This window comes from Pinus tabuliformis, chromosome 4_1 (assembly GCF_031772625.1).
Source record: "Pinus tabuliformis cultivar Carrire ecotype Pingquan chromosome 4_1, CPIR1, whole genome shotgun sequence".
NCBI classification, from domain to species: Eukaryota; Viridiplantae; Streptophyta; class Pinopsida; order Pinales; family Pinaceae; genus Pinus; species Pinus tabuliformis.
In genome coordinates, this window is record NC_142303.1 from 733371714 (window position 1) to 733385456 (window position 13743).

Genomic DNA, 13743 nt, shown 5'->3' on the forward strand with positions numbered 1-13743 from the left:
TAATTCAAATGGCGTTTTAGGAACCGCCTTGGTTGGAACTCAGTTTAATATATACAGTGTCATCTTAAGTGCTTTAGTCCACAAGGATTTAGGAAAATTGGAGCTGCTAAGCATACTCCGCACCATATCCAATAATGTTTGATTTCTTCTTTCTACTACACCATTCTGGTCGGGTGAACCAGGCATGGTGTATTGGGCAACGATCCCATGCTCTTGAAGAAATTTAGCAAATGGCCTAGGTGCTTGTCGATCTTCTGTGTATCTACCATAATATTCTCCACCTCTATCTGATCTCACGATCTTAATTTGCTTGCCGCATTGTTTCTCTACTTCAGCCTTAAAGATATTAAAGGCATCTAATGCTTCGCTCTTTTTATGAAGCATGTAGAGATACGTATATCGTGAATAATCATCTATAAAGGAGATGAAGTATCTCTGACCATGTGAGTCCATGTCTGGACTACATATATCAGTATGTATGATCTCTAATATGTCCGAACTCCTATTGTCACCTTTCTTTGACTTGTTGGTCTGCTTTCCCTTTATGCAGTCCACACAAGTCTCAAAATCAGTAAAATCTAGAGTATTAAGTATTCCTTCATTTACCAATCGTTTAATTCTATCTATGGAGATATGACCTAGTCTCCGGTGCCATAATTTAGAGGAATCTTCATTAATAACACATCTTTTAGTGCCAGTGTGAACATGCATTGAATCATAAGTGACATTGCTTTGTAAATTAATGCAGTAAAGACCATTAGACAAAATACCATTCCCAACATAATCAGATTTATAGAATAGACTGAAAGATTTTTCTGAAAAGTTTAAGGAATATCCAAAAGGTACAAGCCTTGAAACTGAAATCAAGTTTCTAGAAAAACTTGGAACATAAAAGGTCTTTTCTAATTCCAAAACAAAGCCACTACTTAAAGTTAAATAACATGTTCCTATAGCTTCCATATGCGAGCCCATCTTGTTTCCTGATAAGATGCTTTGCTCACTTCCCACTGGCTTCCTTAGGTTTTGCAAACCCTGCAAGGAATTTGAAATGTGAATTGTTGATCCAGAATCAATCCACCATGTGTTAATATTAACTTTAACCATATTAGATTCATAACAAAGAAATGAGATTAAATTACCTTTGTCCGCAAGCCATTTCTGAAATTTGGCGCATTCCTTCTTCATGTGTCCCTTCTTTTTACAGAAAAAACACTTGGAATCCTTCTTGATATCGGCTTGGGGAGGTACTTTACCTTTCCCTTTCCGATTGGCTTGAGATTTGCCCTTTCCACGCGTTGCCAACATTGCACTCTCTCCCAGTTCCATCACCAGTCTCTCTTCCTCTTGAACACACATGGTCATAAGTTCATTAATTGAACATTTATCTTTATGTGTGTTGTATGAGATTTTGAAAGGTCCATATTGGTGTGGAAGGGTGTTCAGGATGTAGTGCACTAGGAAGGACTCCGATATATCAACCTCAAGTTTCTTCAATTGAGCCGCAGTGTCCCTCATCTGCATGATGTGCTCGCGCACACCTTTCACACTGGTGAGCCTTAGGGATGAGAACTTCATGATTATGGTGCTTTCTAGTGCCTTGTCTGAAGTGACGAATTGATCATCAATGGCCTTCAACAAGTCTCGGACCTTTTCATGCTGATCAACAGAACCACGAATACCAGCTGAAATTTTAGTCTTAATGAACATCATGCTTAGACGATTTGATCGCTCCCATCGTTCATAAAGCGTGATGTCCGCTGCAGTGCTGGTATTTGTGAGTGCTGATGGTTCATCTTTCCTAATAGCATAATCTATGTCCATCCACCCTAAATGAAGGAGAATCCTCTCCTTCCAAATCTTATAGTTATCTCCCTTAAGTTAGGGAATGTCACAACGAATTTCAGAGAAATTTGCAGGTTGTACTACTGCATCAAAATAAAGAATCACATGCTTATGTTAAAATTGAGGCTTAATAAACTTTCATGTTTTACCAATGTAAATCATGCTAAAAAATTGAATCTAATGACATAAAAATTGTCTGTCGGCTAAATTTTTAATTCAAACAGATTCAATAAAACTTTATGATAAAACTTATTAATTCATAACTCCTGTGGGTAGGTTATGAAATTTTATCCTAATTAATTACATAAATATAATAAAAATTCCTGTGGGATAAAGTTTATTATATTCAGTCTAATTACAATTTAATGTCTAAACAATCTTTATGTGATCTAACCAATCAAAATATATAATTTTAATTAATTAAAGATGCTGTGGCTATTCTCTAATTAATTAAAATTATATGGATCACTAGACATTATTTTTGTTGCATAAACAAAACTTAACCAGAGAGAAAAATAATGTTTACTGAAGGAGTAAGTCAAAATGACATTTTAAATAAACTCCATATACCTGTAATAATTCTTCACAAAATCTAAATTAAGATTAAAGCAGTCAGCATTACCGTAAATGACTCCAGCCATTGAAGTTTATATGAAAGCTTGATAATAGATAATTCATGATGTTAACTAAACAAATAATGCCACATTTTCATATGACAAATATGCCAGCTAATCTATGACTGTGACCATCAGTTTCTCATACAATGATGGATAGAACTCCAATGGGCACAATAACATTTTTAAGGATTTTATGAATTAAGTGAAAAGAATCATAAATTTCCAAAAAAAAAATTGTACTATTTTATTTCACTATAATTAAATAGCCTAGCTGTTATCATTACATTATAAGGTCTTTTATGTTGTGTTTCCAGAATATATAATTCCACGCAGCTAAAAACTTATGCATTGAAAGGGCACCTTACCACGGCATTAAAAACGACAATATAATATACTCATAAGTTCCACACTTCTTAAAGATGAAACACCAACGGTTGAAAGCTTTTAACTAGGGTTTCAATTAGTAGGGCTCAGAAACAAGCAATAACCCAATTAAAATTGGAATTTTAGCATAGATTGCAAGAAAATACTTCTGCTACATCCAATTACTGGTATAAAATCAGTAAAACGGAAATTCATATTTAATTGGATTAACAAGTAAATATGATTGTTTTTCGTTTCTTCCCCACAATTAACCCTTGAATTCATATAACAATAGGCAAACCATGCATACCTGCATAACTTCATATCTGCATAACTTCACTCGCAATTGAGTGCGAGACCTCCAAAAATAAAAAGGGAAAAGAAATCGCGATCGCAAAACCACCCGGAATTTGCCGGCCCCAGCTACGGCCTCAACAGAACCAATATAAACCCAGTACAAGTGAAACTAATGCGCGGCCCAAACCTATAAACTCATATTCTAGCATGATGAATTTTAAATCTTATAATCTACAGGTATGAGTTTTGAATAATGGATATGATAAGCATGAAAAATTAAAATTCTATTAAAGTCCCTTAAAAGTGAGCCTTAACTTTTAAGTCATCGAAATATTTTAAGAAACAAATACTTATCATTCAAGCGATAAAATTTCATAATAATAAAGTTTAGAATTTCGAAATCAGTGGGCGGCGCCGGCCCTAAGGATAGCGACACTTCGGAATCTGGATAGCAATACAGAGCAAGAGAAAAAAGAGGTGCACAGAAAAACAAAAGGGCGGTGAGAGCACACCAAGGTAGAGATAATAGTGGCTCTGATACCAAATGTAAAAAAAATTCTACAGTTTCAACAGCGATTCTGTATGCGGAAAACTCAAAGAATCATTAAAACTTAATGCCCAGAAATATAAATTACCTCCAGCCATTGGTGATGTTCTTGATGCAAACCACAGTCCACTTTGCTTTCCTTACTTCAGCACTCCAGCTTCAATCCAAGCAAAAGAAAAGAATACAGAAAATCTGAAGGCACTTCCAAGCTTTGCTCTCTCAGCTAGATGGTGTAAAAACTGAAGGGAAATTGAGATGCAAGCTTGGGGACCAAACAGATGAATTTATAGCCAAGCTTCCATCAAGCTTCTGATGGCTATGTGTCAGGTGTTCCACAGATCAAGGTAGAGAACTCCAGATGGAGTAATGGACCACTTCAGTAGCTCCCAACAATAAATTTATTAACTGCAGTTGATTTCCTTAACTTAAGGAATTATTGCAGTTGGTTTCCATAAATTAAGGAAAGACTGCAGTCTAAATTGCATAATTGTAGGCAGCAATTGTTCAAAAAATTAATGGAGCTTAACAGTGAGGCGGTGAGATGGTGTTCTGTCAGGTAGGAATAATTATTTCCAACACTCTCCCTTAATTACGACCGATAACTTAACCTTGACTTAACATAACTTAAACATCCCTGCTCATCTAAGTCTCAGCTAGGCTTACAATGATTCAAAAACTTTGACATCGACTCTTTTGCTCAATTTCTTTTTTTGTTTTTTTCAAATCTTGTATCATCTGAACTGCTTCATCTTTGTCTTTTTTGCGTAAGTTCCAAATTTCAGTTTCTTCATTTTTTGTTGCAGCTCTACCATCGTTATATCTTTATTTATCATAAAAACATAGAAAATCATTTCAGACTGTCCATGGATGTTCTACGTCTTCAAAAATTTGTTCATATGTGGACTGCTGCCACATGTCATCTTCTATAGTTTTCTCTACATCATCAATCTTCTGATTATCAATTTGATGCAACATAAGTTCATAATAGAATTTCATTTCTTCAAGACTCCAATACATGAAAATTTCATTTTCAATATCGTCCATGCTGTCTTCAATATTCATAGCTGCAACTTCTATGCAAGTATTATAAATACATGGTTTTTCAAGCCATGCTTCAAGGAAATTTAATTCTTCTTCATAATCATTATGTGTACCTCCACATTGGAAATCAATGTTAGAATTAAAAATATTTGTAGAACCACATTGGTTTTGTTCATTCTCTGGATTTTCCTCTTCCTTTGTTTTCTTTTTATGGGATTCCTTCTTTGCCTCTGACTCTATTTCTACCACTATCTTTGCCTTTTTATCTTCCACTTGTCTTTCAGACGCAATTGGGATTCTCTCACCAAATAACAATGTATCAATAAGGTGTTTTTGTTGGATCATATCCAACCACTCATCAATAGTGAATTGTTCTTTATCAAAATTAACATAGGCAATTTCAATTGCTAAACCCACTAAACAAAATGCTTCTCCATTGGGAACATTATCTATGCCAAAATTAGTGTCCGCTGATAACACACCATCAACATTGTGATCCACTTTCGAGTGAGATTCACAAAATCCTTCATCTTTCTGTAGATTCGCTACTACATATCCATGTTCATTCTCAACTTCAAGCACTGCTACAATAGGCTGAACAACACTACTCTCTTCAACTTGATTACTCCCCCTTGCACCAAATTCTGATTCGAGGATCTTCCATGCTTCATTGGAAGTTGTAGCTTCTGCTACCTTGCACAAAAACTTCTTATCCAATCCTTGTTTTATAACTTTTAATGATAAATCATCACATACTTCATCATATGGGTTATTAGACCAATGTTCAATTAAGACTTTAGCTCGAAAAAAAGTTAGAATTCAAATAACCCACAAATAAAAATATTTACCAGTAAACATAGGTGGTGGTAGCAAATCAAATCTACACCAATCACCCTCAATTTCTTCTTTGTCTTCCGCTAGACTTCTTAATTCCTTGGCTCTGGCCTGAACTTCTCTAAACATGACAACGATCTTTTCTTTTCCTTTTCGATTCATTTTCTTAATCTGCTTCAATCGTACTTTGCGACCCATGACTAATATATTTCGCATGTCTTATAGATTCTTTCATGATTTCATAAGGATATATTCCATATCGCCCCCGAAAAAAATATGGTGTTTAATATGCACCCCATAAAACACAATCTTCATCCAAAACAATATCATACTTGACAAAACACCAAAATATTTTACACACAAACGAATTTTTGCAACACCTAAAACTCTCTTCAAATAAACCATTTTTAATAACCTTTTGCTTTTTCAAAACTTTTAAACCAAAACACCAATAATATTTCACTTGAACTCTAAGCAACCTTTCAAATAAATATTTCTCAAATCTTTTAAATCTTGGGCATGCACTTCAACTTCATATAAGATTCTTTCTTTCAACATTCCTTCCTTTTAAAACAAATCAATTTTGAAAACCTTTTATCTAAATACAAAACATGTCTAACCATGGCTCTAACCTCATATAAAAACCTTTTTTTAAATCACTTTTTGATTTATGCCTTTATGGTTAAACATATCTTGGCTACCGATTAAAATCTTTATACTCTTTAACTTTGTCCGCCAATAAACTTACACTCAATTTTTAACTTTGCGTTGGTGTTGGCTGCCTTGGAATTCTCGTGCTCCTTCGATAAAACTTGATGAAGAAACATCTTTTTGAAACTAGGGTTTGACTCTTCCGTTAGAAATGAGCCGCTTCTCACGACCACACGAGGTTTTTTTCATGGCAGTTGCGGTTGTTCAATCTCACGGCTACTTGTTCACAAAAGATGATTTTTGGAAGGCCTCAATTTGCCACAGAATCTATGCATCGGCACTCTTCAAAGGACGGCTTCCTTTGAATGACAGTGCCAAAATTCAAACATACCACTAGGTCAAGTGATGTGTCAGCAGAGCAGGGTGAACATATATCAAAAATCTTATACACGATCTGGTATCTGGTTCAAGGGTATCATACTCCGAATAAAATACGAAGAAGGGAAGTCTATGCTTCAGCGTAAACATTCAGCTGCATACGCGGCCTTGACTTAACTTTAATTGTCAACCCACTGCAGCTCCACAGGCGGCTCTAGACAGCTCAACGTTCACTGCATCCAAACACTCAAAGGAGGATCACTCAAACACTTACCACAATCGGCCTCACATAGAAATTTACCACTCCACCTCTCCTCACAGATCCCCTGAGCTCTGATACCAATTGAAAGGAATGATGAGAGTACAACACATCGTACATAAGTCACACACAGCTTCGGCTACTAACAAAAAAAAACTACTCATTTAATAATAATACAACAATATGCAGCGACAGTTTCCTTACACTCACTAGAATACCTTCCAGCTACCACTACCTTACAATGTTGACTATGCATACAGACTATGCTTCATCTCAATTTATATAAAAACTAGGTTGGTTAATTTTCCCTTTCAACGTTGAATAGGTTGAGGCGGTGATGGCTCTTTGAAAGTTGAAGAGATCATGGCGGTGGAACATTTTTTTGATGCAGGACAAGTCATGGCAGTGAGGTGGTGTTGGGTGATTAATCGGTCATGCGGGCATAATTATTTCCAACACTAGAAAACCAAAGATAAAGAATTACAAATGCCGAAACATATCATTTAGGTTCTCTGAGAATTTTTTGTATATTAATTTCTAAATCAAATATGGGATATTTATAATCCATTCTCGATGGTTTCCTGGAAACCTTGGTCAGAGTCGTATGGGTGGTTCAATATGATTTCATGTTTCATAATATTTTGAAAATTCACATTCCAGATATTGTAGATATACCTTTGTTTCAAGTAATGTAGAAAATTACATTATAATATGTTTTTACTTTATTTTAAAATATGTTTAAATGGTTCTATAGAATGCAATGAGATATTTTCACCACTCTTTTAAAACATTTTTTTCCAAAGAAAATATTTTTTTTTAAATGAATTTTTATTTTATTTATTTTGCATTAAAATTTAATATCAATTGAATTTCCTTAAATATAAAATTTAAGAAAAAACAATTTGAAGAAAAAAAATTATATTTAAGACAAAAATTGTTTGACACGATATTTTAAATTTTTGACAAAAACAGTTCAAGACAAAAATATTTTAAGATAACTTTATATTTAAGATAAACAGTTTGAACCAAAATATTTTAAGACAAAACTTTATATTTAAGACAAAAATATTTTAGAACAACTTTATATTTAAAACAGTGGTCATTGAAGGCAATGACAATTAAGACAAAACTCATTTAAGAGAGTTAACAATTAAGAAAAAACCATATCAATTTAAGAAAATATTATCTAAAACATGCAAAATTGACTCTGACAATGCGCCCTAAGTCCCTCAGTGAGAACGATACGATTGTCTCCTTCTGACACTGTTCTTTCACTTACCATTCACATTATCTTACATAAAGACAATGATTTGTAGGGGTCTTAGTTTTGTGAGGGTAGCCGACTCTGAATAACACGAAACTTTCCATCGCAAGATTTCATGGAAATCAATTCCTCTTCTATCCCTTTGATCTTTGCTAATATGATTAGCAACAACTTGTATATCGTTGCATTCATGAAGTCTGCACAGAGATTCCATGAGTGGATAGGGGATAATTATATTCTTATATTTTGAAAATAGATATTCAAACCACATGAAATTTAATCATATCGATTTCTTTTTTATATATTATATTTTTCTTTTTTCATTAATCCTTTTTAATTAAATATAAAATTAAAATATGCTAATTATATATTTTTTTAATTAATTATAAAATTAAAATATAAGATTTTGAAAAGTTAGAATATTTTAAACTAATTTTTAAGCATTTAATTTAATGTCTATTTAAATTATATTAAAAATTACATAAGAATAATAAATTAAAGATAATTTGATTTAAAAACAATTACAATATACTTACAACATTCTAAAAATATAATTACACCGAAGGTGTTTCTCTACGAGTTTTTGGCTGGGTAGATTTGGCCAATCAGAGCATTTGATTTTTGTCCTACTCTGTCAAATCAATTTTTACCACATGGCAGGATCTCGCAACTCCCAAATTTCATCTTCAACCTCTGAGTTTTGTCTTCTCTTTCATTAGCTGTCTCTAATTCGAGTCCTAGGATGTGTTCACAGTCTCAGTGTAGCTCGCAGTTGCAATGCAGCACTAGTGCGAGCCCAAGGGTGAGGAATATTGAAAATGTTCCCTTGACTAAAGGTTTGGTTTCATCATCTCCCCGCTCTAGATTAAGCATGTTGAGGACTAGTATTAGGATTTCTAGAAGTACATGTGCAATGTGTTTGCAAATGATGCATCCTCTTGTTTATGGCTGCAATTGTGCTCTTTCCCACGAGTGGTGCAAAAGCAACTTGCTCCAGTGGGTGTTACTAGGTCGTGGGATCAAATCACATAGCCCACATATGTTATTTTTGTTGTAATAATCTTAGAATCAATCAGGGCAATAAGCGGGCATTTTGATTTATTTCTCCCTTTTTTTTCCCAACAGGTCCACCATATTTGTATAAAGGACAATGACTATGTTGCGGGTCTTTAATGCATATTGTATAGTTCAATGGCTGACTCGAGTTATAGATCCACCATGACTAATACTAAAAATCCAACTTTAAAGGCATCATTCTCAACATTAAAAGATTCTGATTAATTTGCATTTAATTTCTCTACAAATCATTGACATTTTCTTTTACTTTTGCTTAGGTGGACAACCTACCTTTCAATAAATACTCATGGATAACGACCCACAATTCATATGAGATTGTTGAAAAAGAATCATAGACGAGTGTCAAAAGATTTACTTACAATAACCAAGAAGTTAGCATTAGAGATCAGTTAAATGTATGTATGGCCTATAAAATATTTCATGGAAATTAGGGTATTTGAGTCGGTGGGAATTTAGCTGAGACTACAAGCAATTACAGTGTTTAATTTGGGGAAATTTTTGCACAATGGTGCTAGAGGGCTAATGGTTGACATGTATGATTACGAGAATGATGTTTGGCCTTGTCATTTCTTCGGAGGCAATTGTTACAATTTCACAACTTTTGTAGGTTAAAATCGCAAGTCCCTTCATTAGCTACTGTAAATTTATTTTCTTGTTTAAATTAAATGCATTCAGGCATAATTTTCCACATTCGAAGTGATATTCAGGTTAGGGTGTTATTTTTCATTGTAAATCAATGCACCGTAACTTTAGGTCCACATTATTAAGGATATTTCAATTTACCCAAATGCTCAATAATATTGATGGTAACCGGTGAAACTAAAGCCTTGGATGTGAACTTAAATCAATTTGACTCATATTGAGGTCTATTTCGTTTAAGAGATTTGAACCTAGCCATGTCAAGCATTAAATACATTGATAGATTACAACTGATTATAGATTTTGTCAACCATGTTTAAATTTAACTAAACCAATATTTAAATACTTTGTATATTAGGAATATGTTTCTGTTAGAAATGCCAGTTGGGAATACACTAAAGGAGATTCAGGCATTTCTCGCAGCCAATCCCTCCGAAATCCTCACCATATTGATCGAGAACTATTTCAAAGCTACCAAAGTCTTGAGAAAAGCCTTCACCAAAGTTGATTTGATGAAGTACTGGTACCTAGTGTCTGCCATGCCCAAATAGGGCAATCATTGGCCCACTGTGAGTGACATGATCATGAAAAACTATCGCCTTGTAGTATTCAACTCAATAGCTTCAAAAGAGGCCTCAAAGGGAATCACATATTAGTGGAACTATGTGTCGGAAAATCAATATAAGTTTTACAAAACCGAAGCCATGCCTTTAATCATGTATAGGGAGGGATTGATGAGTAACTATTTTGGTAGATAAGGATGCTTGTTTGCTAGCAAGATCCAACATTATTTGTGCTGAATCGAAGAATATAAGCTCAAAATCCCTATCATTGGTTCTCAAGAATTTATTCACAAATCAAACCAATGTACTCAAAGCCTACGTAGAAAATTCTGATGCACTCTTAAACATTTTGAGCACACGTCACGAGGCCGCAAGAAACCGATGGAATAATTTATTGGCAGTGGATTTCTTTCAAGTGCAATTTATCACTTCATTTTTTCAATTTACACAGGCCAATATTTAACCTCAATGGGTTTTATGACATTCACATATAGGTTAAATTTTATTGATTCATGTTAAACTAGGGTTGGTATGTTCACATCTATTTATGATCATTGTTTTATGTTTCTTTTCACAACAATGCTCTTGTTGTCTAGGTAAATCCTCTCTTCAGACAAAGACAATCCCTCTAGCCCAATGAGTGGGTCTAACAACCTAAGTGACAATCTACTAGACACTTTCCTAAGTTACAATTGAAAAGAGAGACGAAGAAGATGATCCACCTCGTTCTGATGCTCTCTCGATCTCCTTCATTAAAGACCTTGAATCACATGCATCACAGGCTCATTCCTACTGGTCACAACATTTATGCACCTATAAAAGAGATCAACACACAACAAGGCATGCAAATACAAATAGCATATTTAAAAGTAACGTACTTAACTCATCAAGGAATGTTAAGTTAAATGATACATTAGCATACACATTTAGGGAAAATGAACCAGCAGTTGTATATTAATAGAAAATAAGGGGAAGCATACAACCAAGCCTTGATGTTGATAGGCTCTCCTTGAATGAAAATCGAAGTCCAAGCTAAGCTCCCCAAGCACTCCTTCTCCAACACAAATGAGAAGCATATAAGCACAATCTTAGCATAAGGGTGAAGATAGACATAGACAAACATTTGGGAATGGGAGAGGATAAACATATAGGTTGGGAAAGGGAGTTACGATCTATCCAAAGATAAGAGTAAGCCCTTATCTAAAGGAGGTAGCTCATAGGTATAGGAACAAGAGGCTAAGTTTGGGAGAATTTAACCTCATCTATGTCCAACAACCTCTAGCTCACCATTCTGGAAGCTTCTAGATCACGAAGCTTCTCATCCTCTTTGGGAAAATTGCCTTTTTGGGATCACCGCAACTATACAAGTGAACAGAGTGATGCCATCAGGGGTTAAGCATAGTGCAATAGGCGATCATCACTATTTTTAGTCTCATAAAGGTGGTGATTCTCAAATTATGGTTTTAGAGTTGTTTCCCTCAGGGGAAGATCAAGGCATTTTCTAATCAAAGGCTTAGGAACGATCTAAACTGCATATATGAATGAGTACACTGCATGATGGTCATGTTTCGGGCACTTCGGGGTATGTCACAGGGAAGTGTAAGAGGTGTGAAAAAATACTGTGTAACGGATGCCTCCTAAAGCATGAAGACAGAAGGAAGAGTGATGGATGAGATGATTTACAAGATTTTGCAATAACGAGAACAAACACTATGAGGAGACTTGCAAATCAAGGATTCATATACATATACATATATGATATCAAAACATGAATCGAATGTATGGACGCAACCATCCAAATTATAATGACTATATGAAAGGATTCATGGTATGGGTGCAGCCATCCAAATGAGAAGGATCATTTGTAAATCTAAGATCCAGGGTATGGTCGTAGCCATCCGATATAGAAGGATCGTCATAAATGTAAAGTTCCACGGTATGGTCACAACCATCCGTATAACAAAAACATGTGTATAATAATGAATAACATATAACTCCATGCAGCCTGAGTCATATCAGACAAGACTCAGGGTCTTACGCTCCATCCCGACCTGATCAAAGTATGAATTCTAACATGCGAATGAATGTGTTGAAATCAAACATGCTAGAAAACCACCTGATTACCAACCAATGATGTGGACCGTTAATAGGTACGAGAGAAACCACTAATAATGACAGTGGCTCTCAAGGCACTATAGTATAATACGTGAATGTGATAATGAAATTGAAGTCAAACACTCTTGGAATCATCCAATCGAAGTCCAATGACGAAGACGTGTCGCCATATGCCAAGATCTTTCCATTAAGGCATGCAAGCTCTAAGGTACGGAAAGGGGGTTTCTGAGTCATCTTCTTAGATAATGAGCTAAAGTCAACCGGAAGCGACCCATCGAAGGAGGGCAATGATGAGTCCCCTATCATCGACATGAAACAAGGACTAAAGTGGAATGAAATGAATAAAATCCAATACTATAACAATGGGTCAGACAATGTATAGGTAAATACGTGCAGATAGGACTTCTATTGAACACTAGCGACACGACTTCGCAGTGTGGAAGTATTTGGCTCAACATAGTACTAAAGGTCATGATGAAAAAATAAAATAGTCAAATGAGAGGCAAAAATGGATCACCCAAACCCGAGAGGACAAGTGAATGAGTGAGGATATCCCAAACCTAACACAAAAGCAAAAGAGTGTCATGTTTAAGAGCGACATTCTGCCTATACAAAGGATGTTTCATTTTCATTTTTTCCCCGCTATTTCTAGAGAGTACCCAAATTATTTTTATTACAAGCTTAAAAAGAATAACATATGCTTGTCATGTAAGTTAATTCTTCAAATGAATCCATCCTAGTATGTTTTATGAGTCCTAGGAAGGAGAAACTCGGTCTCATCATGGTGATGAGTCTTTCCTCATAAAATTTTAACGAGTCTGACCTAAGAACAACTCGGTATCTTCTTCACATTTAGAGAGTTTGAAAAAGAGACGAAAAAAGAAAACTACATTATGTCCCTTTTCGTAACTTGTCCCTCGAACCCAGGAAGGTAGAAAACAATATTCTTGAAAACCTCTTAACCATGTCGACCAAGGTGTACCTTTTTCGTAAATAGTCAATCTCAACCCAAAAAATGGGGTAAACGTATACTGAGATGACGTCGGTTCAATTAATTTAACGAGTTCAAAATGATAAGTACTCGATGATCTTTTCATATTTCGAGAGTCAGAAAACGGCTTAAAGATTACTCCAGGGGGGTTCCTTTTTCATTTATTTTTAAAGAGACCAAAAAAGAGATAAAACAAAAAATCATTTGAAGTAATCAATAATAATCACATGTTCACCAGAAAGTACCAGTAAATGCACAAGGAAAT

At 34.8% G+C, this 13743-nt stretch overlaps 1 pseudogene; it reads left to right on the top strand.

Annotated features, from left to right (window-relative positions):
* The window catches only part of LOC149178227 (PI-PLC X domain-containing protein At5g67130-like), a 14932-nt pseudogene extending 4365 nt beyond the window's left edge, over positions 1–10567 (top strand).
* Positions 10568–13743: the final 3176 nt, after the last annotated feature.